At 39.7% G+C, this 19,673-nt stretch overlaps 1 protein-coding gene and 1 pseudogene across 2 annotated transcripts in view; one reads left to right on the top strand and one right to left on the bottom strand.

Annotated features, from left to right (window-relative positions):
- The window catches only part of ZC3H12B (zinc finger CCCH-type containing 12B), a 167,199-nt gene that overhangs the window by 82,999 nt on the left and 64,527 nt on the right, over positions 1-19,673 (bottom strand). The gene's annotated exons all lie outside the window — the stretch shown is intronic.
- LOC115850190 (peptidyl-prolyl cis-trans isomerase FKBP1A pseudogene) lies at positions 6,444-6,766 on the top strand (annotated as a pseudogene).

The raw sequence follows: 19,673 nt of genomic DNA, 5'->3' as shown, positions 1-19,673 counted from the left end.
AAGGAAGAAAGCAACTTGAACCTAATCTGTTAAGTATATTTCTTACTCTTATCACACCTTGCCATACAAGCAAATGCTAATATACAGTTTATGAAATGCTTTTAAAAAAACAGCTACAAATGGCTGGATAAAAAATAATTTAGCTTGTCACATACACATGAATTCTTTTCTTTCCCTAACTGAATATTTGAATTATTTTGAATCATATAGACCCTGCTTCAAAGTTTGAATCTGCATCTTGCTACTTGTGTGACCTGTAGCTTTAGGCTCCTCATCTGCAAATGGGAATAATAAAACTTACATCAAAGTATTCTTATGAGAAGAAAATAAGATAATATATATGAAGGAACTAGCACATTGACTAGAACACTGTAGATATTCAGTAGATGTTCTTTTTCTTCCTTTTCTTTTATAATCACAGTGAAGAAATTAGTAACCATGAAACTCTCAGAGAACAATTCAGTCTATTTCATTGTATTAAATTATACATAGGGAAACATTCATAAAAGACAAATCAGGGCTTCCCTGGTGGCACAGTGGTTAAGAATCTGCCTGCCAGTGCAGGGGACACAGGTTCAAGCCCTTGTCCGGGAAGGTACCACATGCCGCAAAGCAATTAAGCCTGTGTGCCGCAAAGCAATTAAGCCTGTGTGCCACAACTACTGAGCCTGTGCTCTAGAGCCCGAGAACCACAACTACTGAGCCCACATGCCTAGAGCCCATGCTCCACAACCACAACAAGAGAAGCCACTGCAATGAGAAGCCCGTGCACCGCAATGAAGAGTAGACCCCACTCGTCGCAACTAGAGAAAGCCTGTATGCAGCAATGAAGACCCAATGCAGCCAAAAATAAATAAATAAAATAAATAAATTGATTTTTAAAAAAGGAAAGATCAGTGAGAGGATTGCAATGATCAGGGAAGTTTTCCTGAAGAAAGTGGGATTTGAGTTTCACGTTAATGGGTATTTCAGTGTATCTCAAAATCCTCTATTAGAGCACTGGGATTCTGAACAATGGGCCAGGGTGCTCCACTATTTAGCTAAAGAACTAGTAATCACTTCTCAATATTCAAAACAATTATGATAAAATTCTCTTAATTTGAAATTTCCCTTCCACAGATTTCTTTAATTCTTTGACACTTGCTACAGCTTTTCTAAATTAAAACACAGAATAGGATGATAATGAATTTAGCACAATCACATGGTTAGCTATTTTATGTTTAATAAAGTTATTTTGTGATATTCTACAGAATGAATTATGACTTTGGATGCTCTGCTGTCCGAACACATTTGAGACTCACTGGGATGGGTGAAAAAGATGAAGCAGATGGGGAATAGCATAAAGATAGCATAAGAAAAAGTATTCGATCATATAGTGAGCAAATCCACCTGGAGTGGACAGTATATGTTATGGATTAAATAGAAAATAATGGCTAAGTAATAATAAGATATAGTACTATCTTGAGTATAGTAATTTATAATTTGCAAAGGGTTTACACACATCTGAGCTCATCCTCATAAAAATTTTGTGAAATAAAGAGGGCAGGTAATAAAGTTACCATCAATAATGACAGATTCTAATGACTAAGCACTTACTGTGTACCAGACATCATTGCTAGATGCTTCACTTATATTATCTCTAATGCTCACAACAACCCTGAGATATATGTGTTATTATCCTATTTTCACAGTTGAGTAAACTAAGGCTCAGAAAGTTTAAGTAATCTGCCCAAGTCCATATACTTAGAAAAGAGCAGATTCCTAAATTTGAATCTCAGGTCTGTCTGATTCCAGATCCACTACACTATCATAGCAGCATGTAAATAAGAGAGGGAAGGGGTAAAGAGGGAGAGTGTAGTAACAAGTGCATGACATTATAGCTTACGTACAACAACCTTAAGGTTGGATTGTCCAGAAAATAAACTAAAATAATTTTTGAAGTCCATTTCATAAAAATAGCTTCAGCTCCATCAATCCTGAAAATCAACAGACTCTATTTTGGAAGGCCCAATTGCCATACTGAAATATGTTTGGGGCACTAGTTTCACTTTAGAGCTCATGATTTGGCGTCATTTATCCAACTCCAAATGGGAGAAATAAAAAGCTTTCTAGATTAACATCCTTTACCTTGCTTTTCTTCCTTGCGGGGATGCCAGCAACCTACACAAGTTCCCTAGGACATGGTGGGTGGTGGGGAAGGGGAAGCTAGGATGAAGTGAAAGAGTAGCATTAACATATATACACTACCAAATGTAAAATAGATACCTAGTGGGAAGAAGCTACATAGCACAGGGAGATCACCTAGGTGTTTTATGACCACTTAGAGGGGTGGGATGTGGAGCGTGGGAGGGAGGCTCAAGAGGGACAGGATATGGGGATATACGTATACATATAGCTGATTCACTTTGTTACACAGCAGAAACTAACACAGCATTGTAAAGCAATTATACTCCAATAAAGATGTAAAAAAAATAAAGTAATCCACAAGGTGACACATAAGGAGTTTCCATGACTGGCTCCCTATCAAGGCATTTTCTTTACATAAGGAGAAGTCCAGAGATTGCCAAAACCAGGGATCAGCATGAAGGCCTTCCTCAGAGGCTCATTCCCTCTTGAAAGGATAAAACATTCAGCATGCTCATTCAGAGGGAACAAGTGGTTTCACCTGTGGGAAAAGTCGTGGTTTGTCAATCAATACCTTTCAGGGAGGAGACAAATGCTGACACTAGAGTTTAGACTAGAGAAAGGGCAGCATCTATTTTAGCTCCAAAGAGAAAGATGTGATCTGTCACAGAATTTTGACTTTCATGATAGGGAAGCTTTGCCACCCCTTTTCTACTGGAAGTATACTTAAAACATAGAAGGACAGAGTAAAAGCCCTCTGAGAAGCCTGAAAAGATGACACTGAGTCTAGAAACTAAAGCTCATAGAACTTTATTCAATGGAGAGTTCCTCCATTCTGTATTTAAAGCCAACTAACTCATAATGTATGATTAAAACAAATCATTTTTTAAAATTTATGAATATGCACCCTTGAAAAATATTTTATTTTAAAGAAAATGATATTTTTTGCAAAAACAAGGAAGACATACTATTTTTATTTATAGAAAAATTCGAGGTAAAAAGCATTCAAAAACAAAGTAAAATAAAAACTCTTATAAAGCACCTACTAGATGAGGTTCTAGGACCTTACTACTCAAACATGGTCCACTGGCCAACAGTATAGGTTTCACCTGGGAGACCATTAAAATGCTGAACCCCAGACCTATTAAATCAGAATATGCATTTTAACAAAATCCCTAAGTAAGGTTAAGAAGCACTGGCTTAGGCTTGGGAAATGTTTGTCTAAGTGTGTCTTTATCTTCATCAGAATAATCCAGGATATTGGTTAAAAAATTAAGGCTCTTGGGCCCTACCACAGACCTACTAAATCATACCTCTCAGAGTGGGACCTGGGAGTGTGCATTAATTACAAGTGTAGTAGGGCAGTAAATCTCAAACTTGAGCATGCATCAGAATTACTTGGAGGGCCTGTTAAAACACAGATCGCTGGGATCTACCCCAGAGTTCTGCGATTCAATAAGTCTGGAGTGGGGCTGGAGAGTTTGCATTTCTAACATGTTTCTTGGTGATGTTGATGCTAGTGGTCCAAAGACCACAATGAAAGAACCACTGCTTGGACATAATTTTAACAAGTTTAGTTATCTGGTTGTCCAGTCTAGACTAACAGGAACAATTAGAAGGGGAGTAGTCAGAGGCATTATACTGATAGCAGCAAGAAGCAGCATCTGATAGGCTGAGAATGAGGGGAAAAACATCAACTATAAAAAGAGACATAGAGGGCTTCCCTGATGGCGCAGTGGTTGAGAGTCCGCCTGCCGATTCAGGGGACACAGGTTCGTGCCCCGGTCCGGGAAGATCCCACATGCCGCGGAGCGGCTGGGCCCGTGAGCCATGGATGCTGAGCCTGCGCGTCCGGAGCCTGTGCTCCGCAACGGGAGAAGCCACAGCAGTGAGAGGCCCGCGTGCCGCAAAAAAAAAAAAAAAAAAAAGAGACATAGAAATAAACATATTTTTCTTAGTGTAAGTGCCAAAAACCTTGTGTCTCACTCTCATCCCGCTCCCATGACTACCAGTCTCCTAGTTCTTGAGGGTTATCATTGTATCTTATATGATAGCAATGTGAGATGTTCATTAATAATGACCCCCCAGCCATCGAGAAGATGCTTAATTCTGTTTAGTTTACTGTTTAAGCAGGTACAGAATTGTATAATATATTTTAGAAATATTTCCATCAAGGGTCAACTTTTAAACACTAATGCTTAAGTTGTCTGATAAATTCCCTTTTGAAAACCACTCTAAAATGATGCAGGATAAATGAGGATTATCTAACACTGGAGTTCAGGCAATCCAAATGTGATAATGACAATATCTAACATTTAAAAAGCAAATTCATTTTTTCATGTAATACAATAATACTTTGAGACACATTATCACCATTTCTTAGAGGATGGCTATCTAAACTAAGATTCAGTAAAGTGAATCAAATTGTTGAGATCACATAGGTAGTTAAATGGTAGTGAGACTAAATTTCAACTTAGGCCTATATGACTCTATTTCTCTATATTATTCTGCTTTCTTTATAGGGGAAAAAAGGCTCAGGCTGAGAAGCTGGATATGTAGACAGTTCTCTTGGGTTTCTGCAGGCCATACTTCTTGTAGAGCTTCCTGTAAGACAGACATCCAAACTTTACTAGCCTTCCCAGTTTCTTTCACTTACAGAAACCACAAGAACTCCCTTAATGCTTCTGTGTGCCATAACTTACAATATTCCCTTTCTTTCTCATTTACCACTTTGGATTTCACTGTTACCTGGAGTCACTCCTACCTCTTCCTACACCTAATCTTTCTTGCCCCAGGTTCCAATTTTTCAATGAAATCACAGAGGGGCTAGTGGGGATAGGAGAGGCAATCAGAGACAAGGAGAGAAAAAGCCTTTAAGGCCTGTGTAGCTGTTTCTTCTCTCCCATTCCCAGTGCTTTGGCTGATCTTCAAATTCCTCACAGCCTCAACACACTCTTATGATAAGGACCTCAAACACTGAGGCTGGTGGTCCACTGGAATACAAATGCTCATTTATTTCTCCAAGAACTCAGGCCCCACCATTCACGCATATGCACACATTCAGTTGTTCTGAGAGGGCTAAGTAAATTGAATGATTTAGAGTAGGAACTCTTTTATTTGCTGTTTCTTGTAGTTGGTGGTGGTTGGTATTTTTCAAAACCTCCAAAAGAGAAGTGTGCTTGCTTCATTCAGGATGGGCAACTTAGAAAAAGATTTATTTTCTTCCACAGTGTTTATCAAAAGAAAGAAACTGGAAAAAATAAAAGGAGCAGAGATTTTATATGCAGCAGACCTAGACAATATTTCTACCACTGCCACTTACAGATGATGGCATAGAACATCATTTCTTCTATCTGACTTATAAAATGGAGTAATAATTCCTATCATTCTTACCTCACAGAATGGTTATGACAGTCTGATGGGGTAATAAATATGAAATTTCTCTGGAAACTATAAAGCAGTGTATGGGTATAAATTTTTCTTGATAATACAATATTCTGCATCCCTGGCATTTAACATGTTACTATATAATTGCTGTTATTACTAATAGATTTTATAGTACCATTCATTTATTCAAAATGCTTTTCTTGAGCACTTGCTTTTTTACAGGCATTATACTAGGAGTTGGAAGTACAGAAATATACCAGACACAATTGTTTTCCTGGGGGTGTGAATCTGTTGAGGTATATCTATAGGTTTATTAAGTTTTGGTGGTGGAAGAGTGGTGACTGGACTGGGAATTCAACCACCACTTTTTGCCAGTAATTTGGAAATTATTATGCTATTTATGTATGGAGTCGTATCAGTAAAATTGGTGAAGTAGGCAGCTCCAAACTCCTATCCCCCTATAGAAATATTGAAAAATAAGTAGAAACAGTCAGAACTAACTTTGTCAGAACTCTGGAAAATAGTCAAATGTTTATAGTAACCAAGCAAATGTGGAATCAAGAAAAAGCCAACTTAAAAATTGTAGAAAAGCTTTATAGTGTTTTTATTCACCTTGCCTCACCCACCCCCAGATCAGCTGTAGTCTTGAAGATGGAAGCCCCTACTCCCAGTGTGAGACCCTGGTCCCTGGTTGCAGAGGGAGCAGACAAAATCTCATTTGCAAATTACTGTGTTAGTCTCTTCTAACCTGCCTGAAGACTACCTGAAAGAGTGATGCAAAGTGTTCGTATCTGTTTCGCTTAACTTGCAACTCAGAGTGGAAGAGCGGCAGGCATAATTTGAAAACATTGTAAGTGTGGATGAAAAATATGCAGTCGTCAAGGTCAAAAAATTACAGTCCAGCTCGCCCAGCGTCCGCCGCCGCCGCTGCTATGGGAGTGCAGGTGGAGACCATCTCCCCCAGAGATGGGCTTACCTTCCCGAAGTGCGGCCAGGCCTGCGTGGTGCGCTACAAGGGGATGCTTGAAGATGGAAAGAAATTCTATTCGTCCCAGGACAGAAACAAGCCCATTAAGTGTGTGCTGGGCAAGCAGGAGGTGATCCGAGGCTGGGAAGAAGGGGTTGACCAGATGAGCGTGGGTCAGAGAGCCAAGCTATCTCCCCAGACTATGCCTATGGTGCCACTGGGCACCCAAGCATCCTCCCACCAAATGCCACTCTCCTCTTTGGCAAGGAGCTTCTAAAACCGGAATGACAAGAATAGCCTCCTCCCTGAGCTCCCCATCCTTGGATGTGCCATGGAAGGATCTGGCGCCTCCAGATGTGTGCAGCGAGTCCATATGGAGCTTTTCCTGATGTTCCAGTACATTGTATAAACATCTTCCCTGACAATGTGTTCTGTCACCAGCTTTGCTCTTCCCCTTTATCTTCGTATGTGTGTTGACCTGAACAATACGCCATAAACCTCAAGTTACTCATTTTAGTTTGTTTTTGTTTTGAGGTGAAGATTGAGTTTCAGTCCTTTGGATATGGATTTCCAGTTAAGTATTAGTCAAATATTAACAACACAAGTCATGGGTTAACTTTAGAATAGGAATTGGTATGGGGGTGGTGCAAGAATCTGTATTTTATTTTATTTTTGGATGAAAGTTTTATCTATTATATATTAAAAATTCTTGCCACTGCGCTGCAAAGCCATAGCAGATATGAGGCGCTTTTGAGGACTGAATTATTCTCCAAGTTGAGAGATGTCCTTGGGTTGAATTAAAAGCCCTACCCAAAATTAAAGTGGGAAGGGGGAGAACCTTTGTCTCCACTGCCCCACCTCCACCCTCCCCTTAAACCCTCTGCCTTTTGAAAGCAGATCATTTTCACTGAGATGTTGGACTCTACAGGTGTCTATCCCCAGGCCAGCAGGGACCTCTGAAGCTTTCTTCACGGCCTGGCTTTTTCCATCCTGTGGTTTTTCTAATGGATATTCAGGATTTTTGTAATCTCATAGCTATCCAAGCTCCACTTTCTAAATTTTAAGAACTTTAATTGAAAGTTAAATTGGCGGTGTTGTTCTTAGACACTTAACACCCATGAAAGCCCAGTCATCATGACAAATCCTTGAGTGTTTTCTTAAGAAAATGATGTTGGTCATCACAGTTTCAGCATCTCCTGTTTTTTGTTGCTTAGCTCCCCCTGCTGATCTCACAGTTTCCTGGCTTCTCCTTCCCCCTTCTCACCCCTTTGCTGTCCTTTGTAGTGATTTGGTGAAAGAAATTGCTGCCTACCCCCCCCCCACACACACACTACATATGAATTTCAAGTTTTATTATTGCAATAAAAGTGCTTTATGCTGGCTTTTCTCAAAAAAAAAAGGTCAAAAGATTACAGTTGAAGGTTGCAATTCAAGATGGAGATGTAGGAAAATCCTGAACTCACCATCTCACAGAGACACACTGAATTACAGTTATATATAGAACAATTTCCCCAGGAAAAAAATTAAAGGCTAGCAACGTGACCCCTTCACGCTGGGAAAATGAGAAAACAAACAAACACACACACACACACACACACACACACACACACAGTGAAACAGATAGGAAAGGCTGAGAAACAATCTTGCTGTAAACCCCACCCCTGGTGGGGCAACATTCAATCAGGAGGGAACTCAAAACCCAGAGCTTCAACCCGAGGAGCATAGGGTTCATATCCCACATTGGGAACCACAACTTTTAAGACCCAGCTCCTGAGAGATGAGCCCCCAAAACATCTAACTTTGAAAACTCATGCCCATGAGACATGTTGCTGTGGCAAACTGAGAAAAGGCTCTTAAAGGGCTTGTGCACAGATTCACCTGCCTTAGGGTCCAGCGCAGAAGCAGCATTTTGAAAAGTGCCCAGATGTATGTTAAGGAGACTCATTTGCTAATTTTAAAGTATTGGTCTGAGAAGCAGGAACATGCTGGGGTACTCTCCAGGGATGGAGACTGATGAACGTTATCTTTCTGTTCTCTCTTTGCCTTACTAAATCCAGCAGGCATCATCTTTTTATTTTCCTTTCCAATGAGTGCCATCTGTATGCTCCAGCTGGTGGACGCCATCTTCCATGTTCTCCCTCTGCCTTGCTAAAGCTGGCAGGTGCCATATAATTCTTTTTCTTTCCTTTTTCTTTCTTTTTCCCCTTTCTTTTCTTTTTTCTTTTATTGGTAGGTGCCACCTTGGCACTCCCATTCTGCCTTATTCCAGCCAGTGTGCACCATCTCCACACTCTCCCTCTACTCTGCTCCAGAGCACCAGTATCTCTCAGAGGAGAGTTTCTACAGGCATCTTGTGCCCTTGTTTTTACATCTGGTGACCTGGTTTTTGCAGCTGCCACCCAGGGAACACCCCTTGATTGCCTGGCTATGAAGCCCAGGGGAACATGTGTTCCTGGGTTCCATGGGACTGTAAAAATTGGAAGGACAGTTCTAGGCAGGCTACCACCCCCAGAGTACTATACAGAGAGCAGACTAAAACTTATACTCTAAGCCTTTCTGTGAAAGAGGTCTATTTACATGTTCAGGAGCTATGGCCTCAGGGGCAGGCTTCTGGTTTGGTACACTTATAAGGGCCTGTGGAGGTGCTCTTAGAGAATGGAGGCTGGTGGATATAATCTTTGTGCTTCCCTCTGCCTCACTTGCTGGTATCTTCCAGAAAGGAGCTTATACCCTAGTTTGGTGTCCTGATTTTTGTGGCTGCTGCCAGGTGACACCTCTACATCGCCTGGATCTGGTGTTTATGTGGCGTATAACTGTGGGTCTCACAGGACTGTAGCCAATTGCAAAAGTATTCTTAAACAGCTACGACCCCAGGGTACAGCAAGAGGTAAAAGCTCCAGGAGCTCAGTCTTATTGTGAAAGAAGCCTATTAGTTTACTGTCATAGCTGCAGCCCAAGAGTCATTTTTCTAATTAAGCACACATGTAAGGGTTGAATGTAAACCTTTCCTGAGACTTTGAAGGGAGGAACTATCTTCATGCTCTCCCTCTGCCTTACTCCAGAGGACCAGCATGTCTCAGAGGGGAGCACTTATATATGTCTGGTGCCCCAGTTTTTATGCCTGGTGCCCTGGTTTTTGTGACTTCTGCCCGAGGGATAACAGTTGATCACCTGGCTCTGGTGGCCATGGGGACTTGGTTTCCTGGGTCCCACAGGACTGTAACAATGAAAGAGACAGTTATTGTCAGGCTACCACACCCCAGCAACTGCACAGACAGCAGATTGAAACCCCCAAAGCCTTTCTGTGAAAGAGGCTTGTCCTGGAGCTACAGCCTTAGGAGCAGGCATCAGGTTTGGTACATACCTCGACTATGAGGGTGTTCTTAGGGAATGTAGGCCAGGGGACACCATCTTTGCACTCACCTTTAGCCTCACTGTAGCTCATTGGTATCTTTCAGAAAGGAGCATATACACATGCCTGGAACCCCAATTTTTGTGACTTATACTCAGGGTACATCTCTTGATTGCCTGGCTCTGGTGGCTAGTGAAACTTAGGCTTGCAGTCCCAAAGAACTCTATGTATATGAATTGTTTAAAAGCTGCAGCTTGAGGATCTGGTTTCCAGCCAGCCTGAATCTAGGTACGGACTGAGATCCTCCCCTTTGGGACATTGACAGGTCTTGGCATAGCCTCAACTACTGAAAGTCACTAAAAATAAAATATGTTGCTTGGAAAATCACAAAGGCTTGAGAGACTAACAAGAGCTAGGGCAAGGATGAGTGATATTTCATCTCCAATACAAGGCCAATCCTTCAAGTCTGGGATAGGTGGTTGTTTCATCAAATGCATAAATCAACACAGAGAGTCAAGCAAAATGAAGAAGCAGAGGCATATACTCCAAATGAAAGAACAAGATAAAATCTCAGAAAACCTTAAAGAAAGGAGATGAGTAATTTACCTGATAAAGAGTTCAAACTAATTGTCATAAAGTGCTCACCAAACTCAGGAGAAGAATGGATGAACACAGTGAGAACTTCAACAAAGAGATAAAATATATAAGAAAGTACCAAACAGAAGTCACACAGCTGAAGAATACAATAACTGAACTGAAAAATATACTACAGTGGTTCAATAGCAGACAGATGAAACAGAAAAAAGGTTCAGAAGACTGGGCAGTGGAAGTCATCCAATCATCAGAAAAAAAAAGAATGAAAAAGAGTAAAGATAGCTTAAGGGACTAATGGGACAACATCAAGTGGACCAACATTCACTTGATAGGAGTCCCAGAAGGAGGAGAGAGAGAGAAAGGGGCAGAAAACATATTTGAAGAAATAATGGCTGTAAACTTCCCTAACCTGGGGAATGAAACAGACATACAGATCCAGGAATCCCAGAAAGTTCCAAATAAGATGAACCCCCAAAACACACACCAAGACATACTATAATTAAAATGTCAAAAGTTAAAGACAAGGAGAGAATTTTAAAAGCACCAAGAGAGGGACAAATCTTATTACATAACAGAACCCCCACAAGAATATCATCAGATTTTTCAGCAGAAACTTCAGGTCAGAAGGAAGTGGCATGATATATTCAAAGTGCTGAAAGATAAAAACTTCAAATCAAGAATACTCTCCCCAACAAAGTTATCATTCAGAAATGAAAAAAATATAGTTTTTCATATAAGCAAAAGCTAAAGAAATTCATTATCACTAAAATGGCCTTCCAAGACATTTTAAAAGGGATTTCTTTAAGCTAAAAAGAAAAGGTGCAAATTAGTAACAAGAAAATATATGAAAGTATAAATCTCACTGGTAAAAGTTAATATATAGAAAAGGTAGTAAATTAATCACTTATAAAGCTCGTATGAAAGTTAAGAGACAAAAATAGTAAAATAACTGTAGTTAAAATAATTAGTTAAGGAATACACAAGATAAAAAGCTGTAAAATGTGACATCAAAATATAAAACTTGACTCACTCCCCACTGGGTCTGGAGGGGCTAGAGCATCAGTGTGAGTAGCTGTGAGCAGCTGAGGCTGCAGCAGTGCAATATTACAGCTGTACCATCTGTCAGAAGCAGAGCCAGCAGGGAGGGGGCTGCTGTGAGCAAAGAAGAGGGGTTGTTGTGAACTAAAGGCAGCTGAGACCCACCCACTGGCCAGCCATGGAAGCAGAGGTGACGCTGCCCTCAGAGCTGTGTGTCCACTGTGCATGTGGGGGGTAAAATGTAGAAATTTAGAATGTGTTTAAACTTAGTTGTGATCAATTTAAAATAGTCTGTTACAAATAGTTGTTATATGTAAATCTCATAGTAACCACAAAACAAAACCTATAGTAGATACATGAAAGATATAAAGGATCTGAGCATATCACTAAAGAAAGTCATCAAACCAAAAAGGAAGAGGGCAAGGGAAAAGAAAGGAATGCAGGAATTACAAAACAGCCAGAAAAAAAATGGTAATAAGCATATACCTATCAATAGTTGCATTAAATGTAAATGGACTACATTCTCCAATTCAAAGACATAGAGTAGCTAAATGGAGACCCATCCATATGCTGCCTGCAAGAGAGTCACCTCAGTGGTACAGATACTTACAGACTGAAATTGAAGGGATGGAAAAGATATTCAGCGCAAATGGAAATTAGAAGTATGCTGGGACAGCTATATTTATATCAGACAAAATATACTTTAAAACAAAGCATATAAAAAGACAAAGAAGGGCACTGCATAAAGATAAAGAGGTCAATCCAACAAGAGGATATAACATCTGGGAATATTTATGCACCAAACATAAGAGCACGTAAATACATAAAGCAAATATTAACAGAGTGAAAGAGAGTACTAGACAGCAATACAATAACATTAGGGGACTTTAATGCCCAACTTACATCAATGAATAGATCACTCACACAGAAAGCCATTAAGAAAACATTAACCTTAAACGACACATTAGATGGGATGAACTTAACAGACATACACAAAGCATTCCATTCAACAGCAGCAGAATATACATTCTTCTCAATTCCACATGAAGCATTCTCCAGCATAGATCATGTGTTAGGCCACAAAACAGATCTTAAAGTATTTAAGAATACTGAAATATATAAAGTGTCTTTTCAAACAACAGTGGTTTGAAACTAGAAATCAATTACAATAATAAAACTGGAAAATTCACAAATATATTAATCAACATGTTACTGAACAACCAATGGGTCAACAAGAAATCAAATGAGAAATCACAAGATACTGTGAGACAAATAAGAATGTAAATACAACTTATGGGATGCATCAAAAAGTTCCAACAGTCAGGTCCATAATAATAAATGCCTGTCTTAAGAAGTTTTAAAAATCTCAAATAAACAACCTAAGTTAGTACCTTAAAGAACTTGAAAAGAGAACAAATTGAACCCAAAGTTAGTAGAAAGGAGGAAATAACAAAGATCAGAGCAGAAATAAATGAAATAAAACTAAAAAGACAATAGGAAAAAAATCAATGAAACCATGGTTTGTTCTTTGAAAAGATAAAAGATATTCAAACCTTTAACTACATCACCAAGAAAAGGGGGAAAAAGTACTCAAAAAATAAAATCAGAAATGAAAGAGGAGACATTACAATTGATTCCACAGAAATAAAAAGGATCATAATGGACTACCATGAAAAATTATAAGAAAAAAAATTGGACAACCTGAGGAAAATGGATAAACTCCTAGAGACTTACAAATCACCAAGACTGAATTATGAAGAAACAGAAGATCTGAATAGACTGATTACTAGTAAGGGGATGGAATCAGTAACGAAAAACCTCCCCCAAAATGAAAGTCTACAACCAGGTTGCCTCACTGATGAGCTCTACCAAACAATCAAAGAAGGATTAAACAAAACCTTCTCAAAATCTCCCAAAAAGTATAGAGGAGGGAACACTGCCAAACTCATTTTATGATGCCAGCATCACCCTGAAACAAAACCAGACAATGATACCACAGAAAATAAAATTACAGGCCAATATCCCTGATGACCATAGATTTTAAAAAATCCTCAACAATATATTAGCAAACTGATTTCAACCAATACATTAAAGGTATGATACACGACAATCAAGTGGGATTTATCTCAGGAATGCTAGGATGGTTCAACATCTGCAAATCAATCAGTGTGATACACCACATTAACAAACTGAAGAAGAAAAAGCATATGACCATCTCAACAGACGCAGAGAAAACTTCTGACAAAATTTAATATCCATTTATGCTAAAAAAAACTTTCAACAAAATGGGTATAGAGAGATGTACTTCAACATAATAAAGGCCATATATGAAAAGCCCACAGCTCACATCATACACAATGGTGAAAAGCTGAAAGCTTTTCCTCTAAGATTAGAAACACGACAAAGATGCTAATTTTGCCACTTTTATTCAACATAACATTTGAAGTCCTAGTGAGGGCAATTAGGCAAGAAAAGATATAAAAGGTATACAAATTGGAAATCAAGGAGTAAAATTATCAGTACTTGGAGATAACATGATAATATTTGTATATAGAAAACACTAAAGATGCCACAAAAATCCCACTAGAATTGATACAGGAATTCAGTAAAGTTTCAGGATACAAAATTAATATTCAAAAATCTGTTATGTTTCTATACATTTATAAAAAACTATCAGGAAAAGTTAGATAACTCCATTTATAATTACACCAAAAAGAATAAAGTACCTAGGAATAAATTTAACGAAGGAGTTGAGAAACCTGCACACTGAAAACTTCAAGATATTGATAAAAGAAATTGAACAAGATGTTAATAAATGGAACAATAAATATGCTGTGGATTGGAAGAATTAATGTTGCTAAATTGTCCATATTACCCAAAACAATCCACAGATTCAACACAATTCATACCAAAATTCCAAATTCTACTTCATAAAAGTAGAACAAGCAATCTTAAAATTTCTATGGAACCACAGAAGACCCTAAATAGCCAAAGTAATTTAGAGAAAGAAGAACAAAGCTGGAGGCATCACATTTCTTGATTTCAAATTATTTTACAAAGTTATAGTAATCAAAATATTATGGTATTAGCATTAAAACAAACACATAGACAAGTGGAACATAATAGAGAGCCCAGAAACAAACCCACACACATATGGTCAATTAATCTATGACAAAGGAGCCAAGAATATACAATGGGGAATAACAGTTTCTTCAATAAATGTTGCTGGGGAAAGTGGACAGCCATATGCAAAAGAATGAAATTGGACCACTATCTTACACCATTCATGAAAATTAACTGAAAATGGGTTAAAGACGTGAATGTAAGACTTGAAGCCATAAAAATTCTAGAAGAAAACATAGGCTACAAACTCCTTGAAATCAGTCCTGGGAATCAGGTTTGGGGTTTGACATCAAAAACAAAAACAATAAAAACAAGAATAAACAAGTGGGACTAAACCAAACTAAAACTTTTCGGCACAGCAAAGGAAATCATCAACAAAATTAAAAAGCAAACTACTAAATAGGAGAAAATATTTGTAAATCATATATCTTATAAGGGGCTAATACAAATAAATAGCAAAACACAAAACAACAATAAAAACCCAAATTATCTGATTAAAAAATGGGCAGAGGACCTGAATAGACATTTCTTTCCAAAGAAGACATACAAAAGGCCGACAGGTACATGAGAAGATGCTCAACATTACTTATCATCAGAGGAATGCAAATCAAAACCACAATGAGACATCACCTCACACCTGTTGGAATGGCTGTCATTAAAATGACAACACATAAAAAGTGTTGGTGGAAAAAAACAGAAATATAGATCAAAGGAACAGGATACAAAGCCCAGAGATAAACCCACACACATACAGACACCTTATTTTTGATAAAGTAGGCAAGAATATACAATGGAGAAAAGATAACCTCTTCAATAAGTGGTGCTGGGGAAACTGGACAGCTACATGTAAAAGAACGAAATTAGAACACTCCCTAACATCATACACAAAAATAAACTCAAAATGGATTAAAGACCTAAAAGTAAGGCCAGGCACTATAAAATCCTTAGAGGAAAACATGGGCAGACCACTTTATGACATAAATCACAGCAATATCCTTCTTGACCCACCTCCTAGAGAAATGGAAATAAAAACAAAAATAAACAAATGGGACCCAATGAAACTTAAAATCTTTGGAACAGCAAAAGAAACCATAAACAGGATGAAAAGACAACCCTCAGAATGGGAGAAAATATTTGTAAATGAAGCAACTGACAAAGGATTAATCTCCAAAATTTACAAGCAGCTCAAGCAGCTTGATATCAAAAAAAAAAACCCAACCCAATCCAAAAATGGGCAGAAGACCTAAACAGACATTTCTCCAGAGAAGATATACAGATTGCCAATAATCACATGGAAGAATGCTCAACATCACTAATCATTAGAGAAATGCAAATCAAAACTACAATATGGTATCACCTCACACCAGTCAGAATGGCCATCATCAAAAAATCTAGAAACAATAAATGATGGAGAGGGTGTGGAGAAAGGGGAACCCTCTTGCACTGTTGGTGGGAATGTAAATTGATACAGCCACTATGGAGAACAGTATGAAAGTTCCATAAAAAACTAAAAATAGAGCTACCATATGACCCAGCAATCCCACTATTGGGTATATACCCTGAGAACACCATAATTCAAAAAGGGTCATGTGCCCCAATGTTCACTGCAGCACTATTTCCAATACCCAGGACATGGAAGCAACCTAAGTAAGTGTCCATCGACAGATGAATGGAGAAAGAAGATGTGGTACATATATACAATGGAATATTATTCAGCCATAAAAAGAAACGAAATTGGGTCATTTGTAGAGATGTGGCTGAATCTAGAGACTGTCGTACAGAGTGAAGTAATCAAAAAGAGAAAACCAAATATCATATATTAATGCATATATGTGGAACCTAGATAAATGGTCCAGATGAACTGGTTGGCAGGGCAGAAATTGAGAGACAGATGTAGAGAACAAAAGTATGGACACCAAGGGGGGACAGTGTCAGGGGGAGGTGTGATTGTGTGATGAATTGGGAGATTGGGATTGACATATATACTCTAATATGTATAAAATGGATAACAAATAAGAACCTGCTGTATAAAAAAATAAATACAATTCAAAAATAAAAATAAATAAATATTTTTTTAAAAGAAAAGAAAAATAAAATAGAAATGCAAATCAAAACTACAATGAGGGGGTTTCCCTGGTGGTGCAGTGGTTGAGAGTCCACCTGCCGATGCAGGAGACATGGGTTTGTGCCCCAGTCTGGGAAGATCTCTCATGCCGCGTTGCGGCTGGGCCCATGAGCCATGGCCTCTGAGCCCGTGTGTCCAGAGCCTCTGCTCTGCAATGGGAGAGGCCACAACAGTGAGAGGCCTGTGTACCGCAAAAAACCAAAATAACCAAAAAAACACAAAAAACTACAATGAGGTATCACCTCACACCAGTCAGAATGGCCATCATTAAAAAATCTACAAACAATAAATGCTGGAGAGAGTGTGGAGTAAAGAGAACCCTCCTGCACTGTTGGTGAAAAGTAAATTGATACAACCACTATGGAGAACAGTAGGGAGGTTCCTTAAAAAGCTAAAAAAAAATTACCATACAGCACAGCAATCCCACTACTGGGCAGATACACTGTGAAAACCATAATTCAAAAAGAGTCATATGCCACAATGTTTATTGCAGCTCTATTTAAAATTGCCAGGACATGGAAGCAACCTAAGTGTCCATTGACAGATGAATGGATAAAAAAAGATGTGGCACATATATACAATGGAATATTAGCCATAAAAAGAAATGAAATTGAGTTATTTGTAGTGAGGTGGATGGATCTAGCATCTGTCATACAGAGTGAAGTATGTCAGAAAGAGAAAAACAAATACCATATGCTAACACATATATATAGAATTAAAAAAAATGGTTCTGGAGAACCTAGGGTCAGGTCAGGAATAAAGATACAGATGTAGAGAATGGACTTGAGGACATGGGGCAGGGGAAGGGTAAACTGAGATGAAGTGAGAGAGTGGCATGGACTTATATATACTACAAAATGTAAAATAGATAGCTAGTGGGAAGCAGCTGCATAGCACACGGAGATCAGCTTGGTGCTTTGAGATCACCTAGAAAGGTGGGATGGGGAGGGCAGAAGGGAGACTCAAGAGGGAGGAGATATATATATATATATATATAGCTATATATATAGCTATATATATATATGTATAGCTGATTCACTTTGTTATAAAGCAGAAACTAACACACCATTGTAAAGCAATCATACTGCAATAAAGATGTTAAAAAAATTGTTAGTGAAGAAGGAATAAAAAGGAACTCTTGTTCATTGTTGGTGGAAATGTAAATTGGTGCAGCCACTGTGAAAGGCATCATGGAGGGTTCTCAGAATTAAAAATAGAACTACCATGTAAACAAGCCATTCTACGTCTGGGTATTTATTAAAAGGAAACAAAACCCTAACTTGAAAACATATATGCACCCTCATGTTCATTGTAGCACCATTTATAATAGTCAAGATATGGAAATAACCTAAGTGTCCATTGACAGATGAATGGATAAAGAAGATGTGATAGACACAGGTATAGCTATAGATATGGATTATGAAATTTTCAGCCATAAAAAGAATGAAATCTTGCCATTTGCAACAACATGGATGGACCTGTTGGGCATCACACTAAGTAAAATAAGCCACATAGAGAAGGAAAAAATACCATATAATCTCACTTATATGTGGAACCTAAAATTAAAAAAAAAAAAAGCTTATGGATAAAGAGAAAAGATTGGCTGTTGCCAGAGGTGTGCGCTGGCTGAAATGGGTGGATGAAGGGGGTCTAGAGGTACGAACTTCCAGTTATAATGTAAGTAAATCATGAGATGCAATGTGCAGCATGGTAATTATAGTTAATAACACTGTTCTGCTGTTCAAAAGTTGCTAGGAGAGTAAATATTAAAAGTTCTAAACACAGGGAGGGGGACCTTGAAGATGGCGGAAGAGTAAGACGCGGAGATCACCTTCCTCCCCACAGATACACCAGAAATACATCTACACGTGGAACAACTCCTACAGAACACCTACTGAACGCTGGCAGAAGACCTCAGACCTCCCAAAAGGCAAGAAATTCCCCACGTACCTGGGTAGGGCAAAAGAAAAAAAAGAAAAAACAGAGACAAAAGAATAGGGACGGCACCTGCACCAGTGGGAGGGAGCTGTGAAGGAGGAAAAGTTTCCACACACTAGGAAGCCCCTTCGGGGGCGGAGACTGCGGGGGGCGGAGGGGGAGCTTCAAAGCCGCGGAGGAGTGCACAGCAACGGGTGCGGAGGGCAAAGCGGGGAGATTCCCGCATAGAGGATCGGGGCCGACCGGCACTCACCAGCCCGAGAGGCTTGTCTGCTCACCCGCCGGGGCGGGCGGGGCTGCGAGCTGAGGCCGGAGCGCAGGGAGAGGACTGGGGTTGGCGGCTTGAACATAGCCTGAAGGGGTTAGTGCACCACGGCTAGCTGGGAGGGAGTCCGGGGAAAAGTCTGCACCTGCCGAAGAGGCAAGAGACTTTTTCTTCCCTCTTTGTTTCCTGGTGCGTGAGGAGAGGGGTTTAAGAACGCTGCTTAAAGGAGCTCCAGAGACGGGCGCGAGCCGCGGCTAAACGCGCGAACCCCAGAGACGGGCGGGAGACGATAAGGCTGCTGCTGCCGCCACCGAGGGGCCTGTGTGCGAGCACAGGTCACTCTCCACACCCCTCTTCTGCGGAGCCTGTGCAGCCCGCCACTGCCAGGTTCCCAGGATCCAGGGACAACTTCCCCGGGAGAACGCACAGCGCGCCTCAGGCTGGTGCAAAGTCACGCCGGCCTTTGCCGCCGCAGGCCCACCCCGCACGCCGTGCCCCTCCCGCCGCGCCGGCCTGAGTGCGCCAGAGACCCCGAATCAGCGGCTCTTTTAACCCTGCCCTGTCTGAGCAAAAAACAGACGCCCTCCAGCGACCTACACGCAGTGGCAGGGCCAAATCCAAAGGTGAGCCCCTGGAAGCTGTGAGAACAAAGAAGAGAAAGGGAAATCTCTCCCAGCAGCCTCAGAAGCAGCGGATTAAAGCTCCACAATTAACTTGATATACCCTGCATCTGTGGAATACCTGAATAGACAACCAATCA

The sequence above is a fragment of the Globicephala melas genome, chromosome X (assembly GCF_963455315.2).
Source record: "Globicephala melas chromosome X, mGloMel1.2, whole genome shotgun sequence".
NCBI classification, from domain to species: Eukaryota; Metazoa; Chordata; class Mammalia; order Artiodactyla; family Delphinidae; genus Globicephala; species Globicephala melas.
This window is presented reverse-complemented; position numbering and strand designations above follow the sequence as displayed.